This window comes from Anabrus simplex, chromosome 2, assembly GCF_040414725.1.
Source record: "Anabrus simplex isolate iqAnaSimp1 chromosome 2, ASM4041472v1, whole genome shotgun sequence".
Taxonomy (NCBI): Eukaryota; Metazoa; Arthropoda; class Insecta; order Orthoptera; family Tettigoniidae; genus Anabrus; species Anabrus simplex.
Window position 1 is genome coordinate 1,050,644,191 of NC_090266.1, and position 13,251 is coordinate 1,050,657,441.

At 39.3% G+C, this 13,251-nt stretch overlaps 1 pseudogene; it reads right to left on the reverse strand.

Annotated features, from left to right (window-relative positions):
* Positions 1-2,732: 2,732 nt before the first annotated feature.
* LOC137498664 (U1 spliceosomal RNA) lies at positions 2,733-2,863 on the reverse strand (annotated as a pseudogene).
* Positions 2,864-13,251: the final 10,388 nt, after the last annotated feature.

The following is a 13,251-nucleotide window of genomic DNA, read 5'->3' on the forward strand; positions in this document are numbered from 1 at the left end:
TGGTACCCTTTCCTCCACTCACTTTCCCGGCATGTCTAACGATAGAATTCCCCATGATCAGAGCCTCAACCCTACCCACCTCATTTGATCTCCTCCCCTCCTGGTCAGTCCTATCTTTCCTGACAGCTGCAGAAACTACTTCCTCCTCCCTTTTCTCCATCCCATGACCCTGTTCCACCTGTCTTCTCCTAACCACTACTCCATATTTCCCTTTCCTACCTCTTCCCTTTCTCCTTCTTCCACACTTCTCGGCAACAGTTCCCTGTTCCACATCTTCCCTCGGTTGTTCTACCTGCAGTGACTCGTACCGATTTCTCACCGACACTTGTCCTGAATTCCGATCCTGAATGGAGCCCTTACCCTTCAATCTCCTTCCCCTTAAAACATTAGACCACCTGTTTTCTACAATTCCCGCCTTTCCTTCCCATCCCTCTATTACATCTACTGTATCCTGTACATTGTTTGAGGGAGGCCTACTTTCCTTCCTGTCCTCTGAGAGAATCCTAATTACCTCCCTCAACCTCTCCAACTCCTCCCTCATACTCCTTAATGCCTGGCCACACCCACAGTTCCTACACTCGCACTCCTTAGCCATTATTTAACTAAATAATGGAAAGAAAAGGAAATATAAGATAACTTATTCTGTGCAAAATAAAAATGAAAGGAATGAAATATTGTCCAGGTTAGTTCACAGAGATCACACGACAATAAGTTAATTAATATAGGCTAATACTACACTACAATACTACTTAATTGTACGATTTTTTCCCTACAACACGCTAACAGGATGAAAATTGCTGTTAATCACTGGAAAAAGAGAATAATACACAAGAATTACACAAGTCTTAACTGCAGTTAAGTCTACCCTAATTACAAGAACAGAATTCTAATAAGAGAGTTACTACATATACCAAAGAAACGGTACTACACTACACAAATCTTTCACAGTAATAGAATAAACACACTACTTTCTAATAAGATACTGCAATACACTACAATAATGTTAAACTACGTTCAGACTAAGTACATATACTACAATACACTACAATAATGTTAAACGGTACTACACAAATCTTTCACAGTAATAGAATAAACACACTACTTTCTAATAAGATACTGCAATACACTACAATAATGTTAAACTACGTTCAGACTAAGTACATATACTACAATACACTACAATAATGTTAAACTACGTTCAGACGTATTCTAATTACAACAGGTTATTACCAAGCACAAACAGAAAAGAAAATTACCATTCAAGTTCGAAATTCGCAAAACTACTAAAAATTATAGAATAGGCACTCTAATTTCTAATAAGTTACTATACTACAATAATGTTTAAACTACGTTCAGACGTATCCTAGGTTATTACTAAGCACAGATAGAAATGAAAATTCTAATTAGGCCTAAATTAGATATTCGCAAGAACTACCGGTAGGTACTCAAAGATTACAGACAAAGTTGTAAACACGTAGATAGATTAATATTAGTACTACTTTCTCCTACTATGCTGTAATAGAAATTAAACCTGCCGGTTGCACAAAAATACACACGAATATAACAGGCAATATACTATCTAATATACCGTATCTACACTACAATTCTCAACTGAAATGTGCTTATGTGATTATTACGGATGGTGGATTGCTATTATTTTCCCTACTCCGCGGGACGGAGAATAAAAGTGTCCTTAAATGCTGAAAAATATGAGGTTGTTTACAATAATTTCTCAAAAGTATTTCTGTCTAAACTACGCCAGGGACTTGAATTGCAATTATTGGAATGTAGGAACTTGATTATTAACTAACCGCTCATAAACAGAGAAATATCGGGGGTGTGAAATATAAATTACGGATCCTTTAACTGCCTGCTCAAAATTACAAATGATCGGAATACAAGAATCAGCTGATTTTTATTTATATTTTCTTATACAATGCATCCTTTGTTTACTACTGTAGCCAACAATGCCAATATTTGAATACGAAGAGCGACAATAATCAATAACAATTGCGACTGTTAACTATTTCGACAGTGAAATACTGTCTATCCTGTTGAAATCCCTTCTTTAAACAAAATTTTCACAGTATCCCGTTTTTTATAGAAGTCATTGCCTTCGTGATAGGTGGGACCGTTGAACTGCTATTTGAAATACCCTGTCAAATGCCTGCATTAATAGACTATAACCGCTGCCGAAGTTAGGACTCTTTTTAATATCCCGTCTTTGTAAGTATTTTATCAACAAACCTATTGATATTTTAATAATACTATTAAAAAGAAAGAGATATTTCTTCTTTCTCGCAGTCCTAAATTACAGGTTGTAATCTAGCGAACGCCTACGCAACTACTCAGTGTGAAAACTGTAAATAAATACCACTAATCGCAGATTACTACAAACAAACACTAAACACAATTATTTGTGGAACTAAATGTATCTCTCTCTCTCTCTCTCTCTCTCTCTCTCACACACACACACACACACACACACACACACACACAATTTGGTAAATTTCTACAATTATTAACTACTTTATCACTGAGATAACACAGAGCTCTTGGAACAGCCAACCACTCGCTAGCGCAAGGAATTAGGACGAGAATTGTCTCAGTCTACTCACCATTTGAGAGTGAAGTGAGGATGAAATTGAGAAGTTTTTTGAAGCACTGGGTGACACCGTAGTTAGGGTCAGCACCAATCGCTAATGGGCGATTTCAAGGTGAGAGTTGGAAATGAAACAGAAGGATGGGTGATACCCACATTTGGGGTATTCGCAGGGGTCAACCCAAGCGAAGTGCAATGCAAGGGCCTCACCCTGGGGGAACGGCCTTGTTGATCACGGTAACCCCTACGCCAGGTAAGTATATATGAAAACTAACAGGTATAGATAACGTTTACTGCTCTTCATTATTTCTAGTATGGGATTAGTACTTACGAATACATTCTTCAAGCATACGGCTATCCACCGCTACACCTGAGAGGGTAGGGGCACTAGAACCATAACCAACTATATCGCGCCGGGCTGAGTGGCTCAGACGGTTGAGGCGCAGGCCTTCTGTCCCCAACTTCGCTGGTTCTATCCTGGCTCAGTCCGGTGGCATTTGAAGTGCTCAAATACATCATCCTCGTGTCGGTAGATTTACTGGCACGTAAAAGAACTCCTACGGGACCAAATTTCAGCACCTCGGTGTCTTCGAAAACCGTAAAAGTAGTTAGTGGGACGTAAAGCCAATAACGTTATTATTGGACTATACGTCTGACTCGTTGGCTGAATGGTCTGCGTACTGGTCTTCGATTCAGAGGGTCTCGGGTTCGATTCCCTTCATTGGTTAATTCCAATGGCTCAGGGGCTGGGTATATGTGCTGTCCCCAACATCCCTGCAACTCACACACCACACATAACACTATCCTCCGCGCAGTTACCTACACATGGCAGATGCCACCCACCCTCATCGGAGGGTCTGTCTTACAAGAGCTGCACCCGGCTAGAAATAGCCACACGAAATTAAATTTAAAAATTAGACTATACCATAACCGATTTTGAATTCAGGAAATCTGGTAGGAATGTGCAGGAATTCCGGGGATTTTTGATGATACAGACCACCAACTGATCTATATGGAACTGAGTACTTCTAGGCCTAGGATAGAGAATAAGGGTAGAAATCTCCAGGACGAGGAAATTAGACCGAAGTACATGTATATGATTAGTGAAATATTCCAAACAATAGACAGAAAGCAGGTTCAGGGTATAGAAATAGATTTGGTAGCATACAGGGACGTTGTTAGTAGAAACAGAAAAGGAATGCCTGGGAACAACTGTGTGTAAGGATAAGAAAAGGCGAACATCTTGGTGGAATGACAAAGTGAGAGCAGCTTGTAAACGTAAAAAGGAAATGTATCAGAAATTGCTAGAAACAAGGACTGATGCAGACAGGGAATTGTACGTAGATGAAAGAAACAGCGTGAAACAAACAAGTGTTGAATCCAAGAATAAGTTGTGGGAAGATTTCGGTAATAACCTGGAAATGCTAGATCAAGCGGCAGGCAAACTTTTTTGGACAACAATAAAGAAACTTAGAAAGGGAGGGGAAAATGGAATTAAGAGTGTTTCGGTAAACTCATAATAGATTCCAGGGAATCACTGGGCAGGTGGAAGTAATATATTGAAAATCTTCTCAACGCAAAGGAAATACGTCTAGTAACGTAGCGAACACCTTCTATAAGGCCATCTAGGTAATCTACCTTGAACTGATGTAGTACAAGATAGCTCGGTTTTTAAGAGTTAGATGTCTCTACCATCAGTTTAAATGCCCCCCTCTAGCGGGATCAACGATAATTAATTCTTAAGGGAAATTCGACTTTTACCATTAGCTAACCATAGTTTTTGAAGATTGTTATGTTTATGTTTCAAAGTTGTCAACACTCCTGCTGGTTCCTTCTGCAATATCAATCAACCTATCAGAATTGTGTAAATATTTTTTCTAGTCAATTAAAATCGGGGCTCTGTACAAGAATTCGGCCTATCAGTAAAGAGTTCTGGAATCTTCCCCTAAAAAAATACTATAAGAGCTGGACGCTTTAAGGCCGTATTGTCTTCTTCTTGCTCTAGTTTATTGAGTGCGGAGGCGGGGGTCGCGGGCGGGGTTCGGTAGGCCCAGAAAGCAAGGTTATGACAGAAGTTTTATAAGCATGTGATAGCTCCTGTAAGTAGCTTGAGGGGAAGTTTTCAACTTCATTTGGTTCATGTAAACTTCTAAATCTGGTGGTTTAAATGTAGAATTTTCCATGCTGGGAAATACGTAATGTAAGGGAACAAAAATTGATTACCTTATGTTGATTCCCATACAACTTGGTATGGGCTGACTTAAGTTTCTAATCCTTAACGCTCTTTTGGTATTTAATGTTTCTCATTTAGTCACGCCGCTGTAGAATAGGCTTAGCCTCCGTATCATAGGGCCTTAAGCCCACTTAGGGTTTTAAGAATTTCTAGAAGGCGTGCAGGTATTTCGCCTCCTTTGCATTTTGTTCATGGCCGGATACAACCAACCTTTTCTTTTTACATTAATGTCATTTAGTATGGGCTCTCTTACCCCTTTAAATTGATTGTGCTGTGTAGAAATGAGTCTGATATGAAGTTCCCTTGAGGGACAGAAAGTTATAAACTGTTGAGCAATAGAAAAGCCTACCTCCTGGATACCTTGTGTAAATTCTTTGAAAGGGTATTTTCCTGGAGCATTCTAACTCTTATAAAATTTTGTACCTGCCAAGAGCAATTCAGCTCTTTCCTGTGTAAATTAGCATTTGTAATTCTCTCAAGTTTTGTACCTGATTTTTTGGACTTTAATTCATTGTTGTTGGAACTGACGAGCTCAAATTGTTATTGTTCTTTCAGATTTTCTATTTACCAATTTTAAATTAGAAAAAAGGAAAGAAGTAACATTTCAAAATTTGTTGTGTTAAGTTATGCTCTAGTTAATTCAGTGTCCACCCATTCACCCCAGCCGCTTCTTAGATATTTTTTAGACATTTTAGATATTTTATTCTTCCACCATCAAGTACAGAAAATGTACACTAGGTATTGTCAGTATTAATAAAAATAATCTATATACAATATCTTATTAATTATGCCTGAGTCATTAGAAAAATTATTTTAGCTACCTATATTAGGTCAGTTTTTGAAATACCACATTCTAGATACTCTTCTACACTATATAATGCCTTTTTCCTTAAGAATTGTGACAGTATCCTGTTAAATGCACTATTGTCTAATGTTCGAATAGGTAGTGGAAGCTTATTGTACATCCTAAGCTGTTGATAACAGTGGCTGTTTGTGCTTTTACTAAGCCTGGAGTAAGGAGTATCCAGATCATTCTTGTATCTTGTGTCGTGCATGTGAACTGTAGGTCTTTAAATTTGGAAAGATTCTCTTTCACATGCATAATATTTGTAAGAATATATAAACAGGGAACTGTCATAATTTTTAGGCTCACAAAGGAAGTTTTACAGGAGTCTCTAAATTCTAATCCAGCAATTAGACGGACTGTTTTTTTTTTTGCCATATAAATACATTATTTGATGTGGGACAATTTCCCCATAACCTGATCCCATACAGTATATGAGGGTGAAAGAAAGCATGATAGGATGCAAGTAGCATATCCCGACTGATGCAGGTTTTCAGTTTCCGCAACAGATACCACACCCTGGCTAATCTCTTACAGAGTTCTGATGTATGTATTTCCCATGTAAGTCTTGTATCTACATGTAGGCCTAATAGTTTAACAGAATTACGGCAGCCATTATTTACAGTGTGATCCAGGGTAAATACGATATTTTCTGTTTTTGTGACATTAATAGTTAATTTATTGTGATGAAACCAGTTTTTAGCAATTTTAACAGATGTGTTACCCCCCTGTAATCCAAGATCTTTCCTTAACAGTCATAAAGCAGGAGGAATATATAAAATCAGACCTGAAAATGTGAAATACAATGGGAAGGAAGTGAGGAAATGGCATCATAAAGTAATAAGCTTAGCATGGACTGTTAGTAAGGTACCGTCTGATTGGACGAAAGCAGTAAGTGCATCTAAATGAGTATAAGCATGGGAACAGGTAGGATTGCAACAAGTATCGAGGTATTTCATTGGTCAGTATACCAAGCAATGTGTTCCCTAGCATTTTGAAGGGGAGGGTGTGATCACTGGTTGATAGTAAGTTGGTTGAAAACCAGTGTAGTTTCAGACCACAGAGGGGCTGTCAGGATCAGATTTTCATTCGGGTCCAGGTAAGTGGAAAATGCTACGAGATGAATAGACAGTGATAACAATCCCTACCTTGAGCATAGTATTTATAGGAAGATTAAGTTATTCTCAAATATTTTCCTTTACATTAGGTCTATCAAAGGACTGTATACAAGAAACGTTTCTTTATGCTATTTAAGTATTTATCGTACGACGGATAATAACACAGATGATTACGAAAAAAGTGAATTTTTAGTCCAAGTCTCGTGGGACATGTCGTGCATGTCACTTCAAGGTGGGTAATGGGAAAAACTAAAGAGCCATTTTACTATTTTCGATAGGGCAAATATTAAGGGAAATGTCATCAGCGTTAGAGTAACACGCCGGTGGTCAGATATACAACATTCAACCTGAGAACCATAGAGAATTTCCCACAACATCGCTATTGGCTACGTCCCACCGGCACAGACAGGTCTTATGGCAACGATGGGATAGGAATGGTCTAGGATGGGGATGGAAGCGACCGTGCCCTTAATTAGGGTACAGCCCCAGCATTTGCCTGGTGTGAAAATGGGAAACCAGGGAAAACCATCTTCAGGGCTGCCGACAGTGGGCTTCGAACCCTCTCTCTCCCGGATGCAAGCTCACAGGTGCGCGCCCCTAACCGCACGGCCAACTCGCCCGGTCCCACAACTACCGAGCTCGATAGCTGCAGTCGCTTAAGTGCGGCCAGTATCCAGTATTCGGGAGATAGTGGGTTCGAACCCCACTGTCGGCAGCCCTGAAGATGGTTTTCCGTGGTTTCCCATTTTCACACCAGGCAAATGCTGGGGCTGTACCTTAATTAAGGCCACGGCCGCTTCCTTCCCAATCCTAGCTCCTTCCTGTCCCATCGTCGCCATAAGACCTATCTGTGTCGGTGCGACGTAAAGCCAGTAGCAAAAAAAAAAAAAAAAAAAAAAACAGAAAAAGGTCTCACAATCCACAACTTCGGACCAGAAACTGTACCATACAATAAATTCGGAAATCGTCCTCATTCTCTCTCGACCTTGTTCAGTTTCATCATATTTCACGTTACTGTCACGCGCTTTCGTACGAAAATATCGTTTTAACATGTCGCATTAAACGTGTGAACATGTTACATCGCGTAAATTCCTGAAGGAAACATGTAATCCACTGCAAATTCCCGTGCGAAAGAACGGGTACAGATGTTATGTTATGTTATGTTATGTTATGTTATGTTATGTTATGTTATGTTATGTTATGTTATGTTATGTTATGTTATGTTATGTTATGTTATGTTATGTTATGTTATGTTATGTTATGTTATGTTATGTTATGTTATGTTATGTTATGTTATGTTATGTTATGTTATGTTATGTTATGTTATGTTATGTTATGTTATGTTATGTTATGTTATGTTATGTTATGTTATGTTATGTTATGTTATGTTATGTTATGTTATGTTATGTTATGTTATGTTATGTTATGTTATGTTATGTTATGTTATGTTATGTTATGTTATGTTATGTTATGTTATGTTATGTTATGTTATGTTATGTTATGTTATGTTATGTTATGTTATGTTATGTTATGTTATGTTATGTTATGTTATGTTATGTTATGTTATGTTATGTTATGTTATGTTATGTTATGTTATGTTATGTTATGTTATGTTATGTTATGTTATGTTATGTTATGTTATGTTATGTTATGTTATGTTATGTTATGTTATGTTATGTTATGTTATGTTATGTTATGTTATGTTATGTTATGTTATGTTATGTTATGTTATGTTATGTTATGTTATGTTATGTTATGTTATGTTATGTTATGTTATGTTATGTTATGTTATGTTATGTTATGTTATGTTATGTTATGTTATGTTATGTTATGTTATGTTATGTTATGTTATGTTATGTTATGTTATGTTATGTTATGTTATGTTATGTTATGTTATGTTATGTTATGTTATGTTATGTTATGTTATGTTATGTTATGTTATGTTATGTTATGTTATGTTATGTTATGTTATGTTATGTTATGTTATGTTATGTTATGTTATGTAAAAAGACGTAGCCTATATACTACATTTTAAAATTAATAAATTAAGAAAGAAAGTAAGTCATATAACCACAAATCTAGTATACCGGGTGGTCCACCAGGCGCTGCGATCCTGTTTTATGCATCCCTTCACATTTACTACAATTCTGAAAAACATCGGTCCCTCTCCCTAAACCGGGGTAATATAACGAGATGTGTGTTTACGGGCTAGAAGACAGCAGGAATCATGAGCGCCACTATTAATTCATTATAGGTACCTTGAATGAACCCGTAAAACGAGTACAGATACGCAGAACACGTACTTAAAAATACGTGGTGGACGCACAGACCGGGAGCACGGTACTGCGTAGGCTGGGAAGTGGGCGCCGTAGGGCAAGTGTCGCAGTAGCTCACATGGAAAGCGGGCGGGGAACGGTGCTCGAGGTAAGAGTTTCGAATAACACATAAGAACTTTTTTAACAGTCAATTGCCTGGGGTGTGGTAAGGTTGCATACTTGATAGCTTCCAAGGACTAATTTGTTTATTTGACCCAGTTTGCCTGGTGTGAAAATGGGAAACCACGGAAAACCATCTTCAGGGCTGCCGACAGTGGGATTCGAACGCACTATCTCCCGGATCCAAGCTCACAGCCGCGCGCCTCTAATCGCACGGCCAACTCGCCCGGTTTTACCCCGGTTTAGGGAGAGGGGCCGATGTTTTTCAGAATTATAGTAAATGTGAAGGGATGCATACCTATAGAACTGGATCGCAAAGGGCTGGTGGACCACCCGCGGAATGCAGCATGTTTCTCGCACTCTGGGGAAGTCTGCAACTGCAATTCCAAGAAACGAATGGAGGAAGTCTAGTCCTTACCTGCTTTTCAGGTGGGAATAATTGTGCATCTTAGAACTTAACTACAGCCCAGTAAAAGAAACATCACGTCAATAAGTAAACAAGAAAACTACGAATAATTCAGAGATTTTTCTTATGGTTTTATCTCCTTTCTCCTTAAAGTTCTTATTAACTAGACTTTTCGGTATCTAGGGAAAATATTAACTGAAACTTAAGCACATCATACAAACTCGACCAGCGTGCCACATAAAATGTCATAGCGGGCCGAGTGCGGCCCGCGGTCCGTATGTTAATACCCCCTGTAGGCGATAACTCTGTTCAGCGGAGAGGGGAGGGGAAGTGATGTTTGGTCATCTTATAATGTATTTTTGTGTGTTAGGGAGTAAATGCATAAACGATTATGATTAAATAAAGGTGCAGAATGGAATTAAGGAATATCCTCATAAACACCCATTGTAAACGCTGGGCTGAGTGGCTCAGACGGTTGAGGCGCTGGCCTTCTGGTCTCAACTGGCAGGTTCGATCCTCGCTCAGTCCGGTGGTATTTGAAGGTGGTCAAATACGTCAGCCTCGTGTCGGTAGATTGAATGGCACGTAAAGGAACTCCAGCGGGACTAAATTTTGGCACGTCGGTGTTTCCGAGAAACCTTTAGAAAAGTAGTTAGTGGGACGTAAAGCAAATAACATTATTATTACTCACTGTAACGCATACCGGTACAAGGCTATTACATGTAAGGAGTATACTCTTTAATTCAAAGAGGATTATCTACAAAATGTACAAAAATGTCCGACTCGTTGGCTGAATGGTCAGCGTACTGGCCTTCGGTTCAGAGGATCCCGGGTTCGATTCCCGGCCGGGTCGGGGATTTTAACCTTCATTGGTTAATTCCAATGGCTCGGGGGTTCGGGGGCTGAGTGTTTGTGTTGTCCCCAACATCCCTGCAACTCACACACCACACATAACACTATCCTCCACCACAACAACATGCAGTTACCTACACATGGCAGATGCCGCCCACCCTCATCGGAGGGTCTACCATACAAGGGCTACACCCGGCTAGAAATAGCCACACGAAATTATTTATTGTACAAAAATCAGTCTGCAATGATAAAAATCGTGGGCTATGAAAAAAAAAAAAAGCAGCAATCCAGAAAGGAGTGAAGCAAAGTTGCAGTTATTCCCCTCTCCTTATCAGTGTTTATATAGAACAGGCAGTAAAGGAAATCAAAGGGGGATTTGGAAATGGGATCTCAGTCCAAGGACAGAGAATCAAAATTCTGTGATTCTCCGATGATATTGTTACTTTATCTGAGTCTGCAGATCTGGAGAAATTGCAGAATGATATGGTCACAGTCTTGTAAAAGGAGTACGAGTTGAAAATAAATAAGTTCAAACCAAAAGTAATGGAGTGCAGTCAAACGAAGTCAGGTGATGCAGGAAATGTTACATTATGAAATGAAGTCTTAATGGAAGTAGATGATTATTGTTACTAACAATGGTAGAAGTAAGGAGGATATAAGATTCAGACTAGCACAAGCAAGGAAGCCCTTTCTTAAGAAAAGAAATTAGCTCCCATAGAACATGAGTATACGAATTAGAAAGTGAAGACTTTCGTCTGGAGCCTGGCATTGTATGGAAGTGAAACGTGGACAATACCAAGCTCAGAAGGAAAGAGTGTAGAAGCTTTTGAAATGTGTTTTTGCAGAAGAATGTCGAAGGCGAGACAGGTAGATCGAGTCACAAATGAAGAGGTACAGAATCAAAATTGGTGAGAGGAGAGCAATTTGATGAAATTTGACCAGAAGAAGGGATAGAATGATGGGACACGTCTTACGACACCATGTGTTTTGTTTGTAATGCCTATTGAGAATATGTCTTATATTTGAAATTTAAACCGTCTTAAAATTTGAATTGCCGTATTAAACATTTCTTCATATAACTTCTTATGTTCTTCAGATGTATTATTTGCTCCTCTTGTCTGTATCTACGTTACTTAGAATATTTCGTATGTGGTATAAGTTGACAAGATATTGGTTTCATTTGCTTTTATATGATACTATACTGCTAATAATAAGAGTTGGCATCTGACAGGTAAGGTTGGAGGTAGGAGCACTGCACGTGCCATTTCACGATGTTGCCACATTCCAGCATTCCTTTCTACACACTCTTACCCCTCGCTTCCGGCTCACTTGTTCCCTCCTTCATTCTTGCCGCTGTGATCTGTTGTAGACTACCTGGCCAGGCGGTGTCGTCCCATTTGCGATCACTCTTATACAATCAGGTTCTTATCAGTGACAGTGACAGGTTTGGCAACTCCCAGCAAGACGAGCTGCCCTGAAGTGTTATCTCCATGGCAACCGCAGTCGCCCCACCCTCGTTTCCATGGCAACCACACAGCCACTCCCTTTATCCCGCCTCGGCAGGCAGTAAACGGACCTCCCTCTAAGAAATGTCAGACATCAACTCTTATTATTAGCAGTATAGCTGATGTACCCGTGCTTCGCAACGGGATTCTCAGAAAGACTGACTTTGTGGTTTTCCTAACTGAAGTCAACATAGGTAATTACAAAAACGTCAATAGGAAAGTAGTGAGTAAAAGCAATGTTATCATATAAAATACTCGATCAAATGAAAAACCGCATTTTCTCACTTTTAATGAACAATACAACGGTGCCGATCTAACAGTCCAAAGTTCCAGAGCTGGAATGACCAGGCCGCAGATAGCCGTGTACACTCCTCTGCCATGATTCCATTAAATATACACACTGCGCATTCCAATCAGTGCCTCAGAGTAGGGATTGCATAACTCGAAGGCTATGATGAACCAGTGTGTTACGTACCAGTGGTATCAGAAAATTTATGAACCAGAGGAATGGCAAGCTAAAGAAAAAAGTTATCTAACGCCCCAGCTACTTCCTGCCAATATTCAGGCAGGCTGTTACACTCGGTACGCCCGGGCGAGTTGGCCGTGTGGTTAGGGGCGCGCAACTGTGAGCTTGCGTCCTAGAGATAGTGGATTCGAACCCCACTGTCGGCAGACCTGAATATGGTATTCCGTGTTTTCCCATTTTCACACCAGGTAAATGCTGGGGCTGGACCCTAATTAAGGCCAAGGCCGCTTCCCTTCATACTCCTAGCCCTTTCCTACCCCATCGTCACCATAAGACCTATCTGTGATATTAGGGCGTAGACTGTAGTTCCTTATTCTCTGACTTTACATACCAATTTTCATTAAATTCGGTTTACCCATTTTCACATGACTCGACGCCGATATGGACTTACTAACAAAAATCCAAATTCATGAATGTCTCTGTGATCATAGCCGATACTGTAACAATGTATAAGACATAAATGATCGGAAATTCAACACTGTATAACTTTAGTTATGTAGTATTTATCGATACGTCCACCAATAATATAAATATTGAAGAATTACATTTTAGGCCTTCCCCTAAACTACCATTTCACTCAGCGTGAATAAAACTATTTATGGTCTAGATTGTAGCGACTTTGCATACCGATTTTCATTAAGATACGACCACTAAAAACATAAATATTTGAGAATTGATTTTTAGGCCTTCCCCTAAACTGCCATTTCGCTCAGAGTGAATACAATTATTT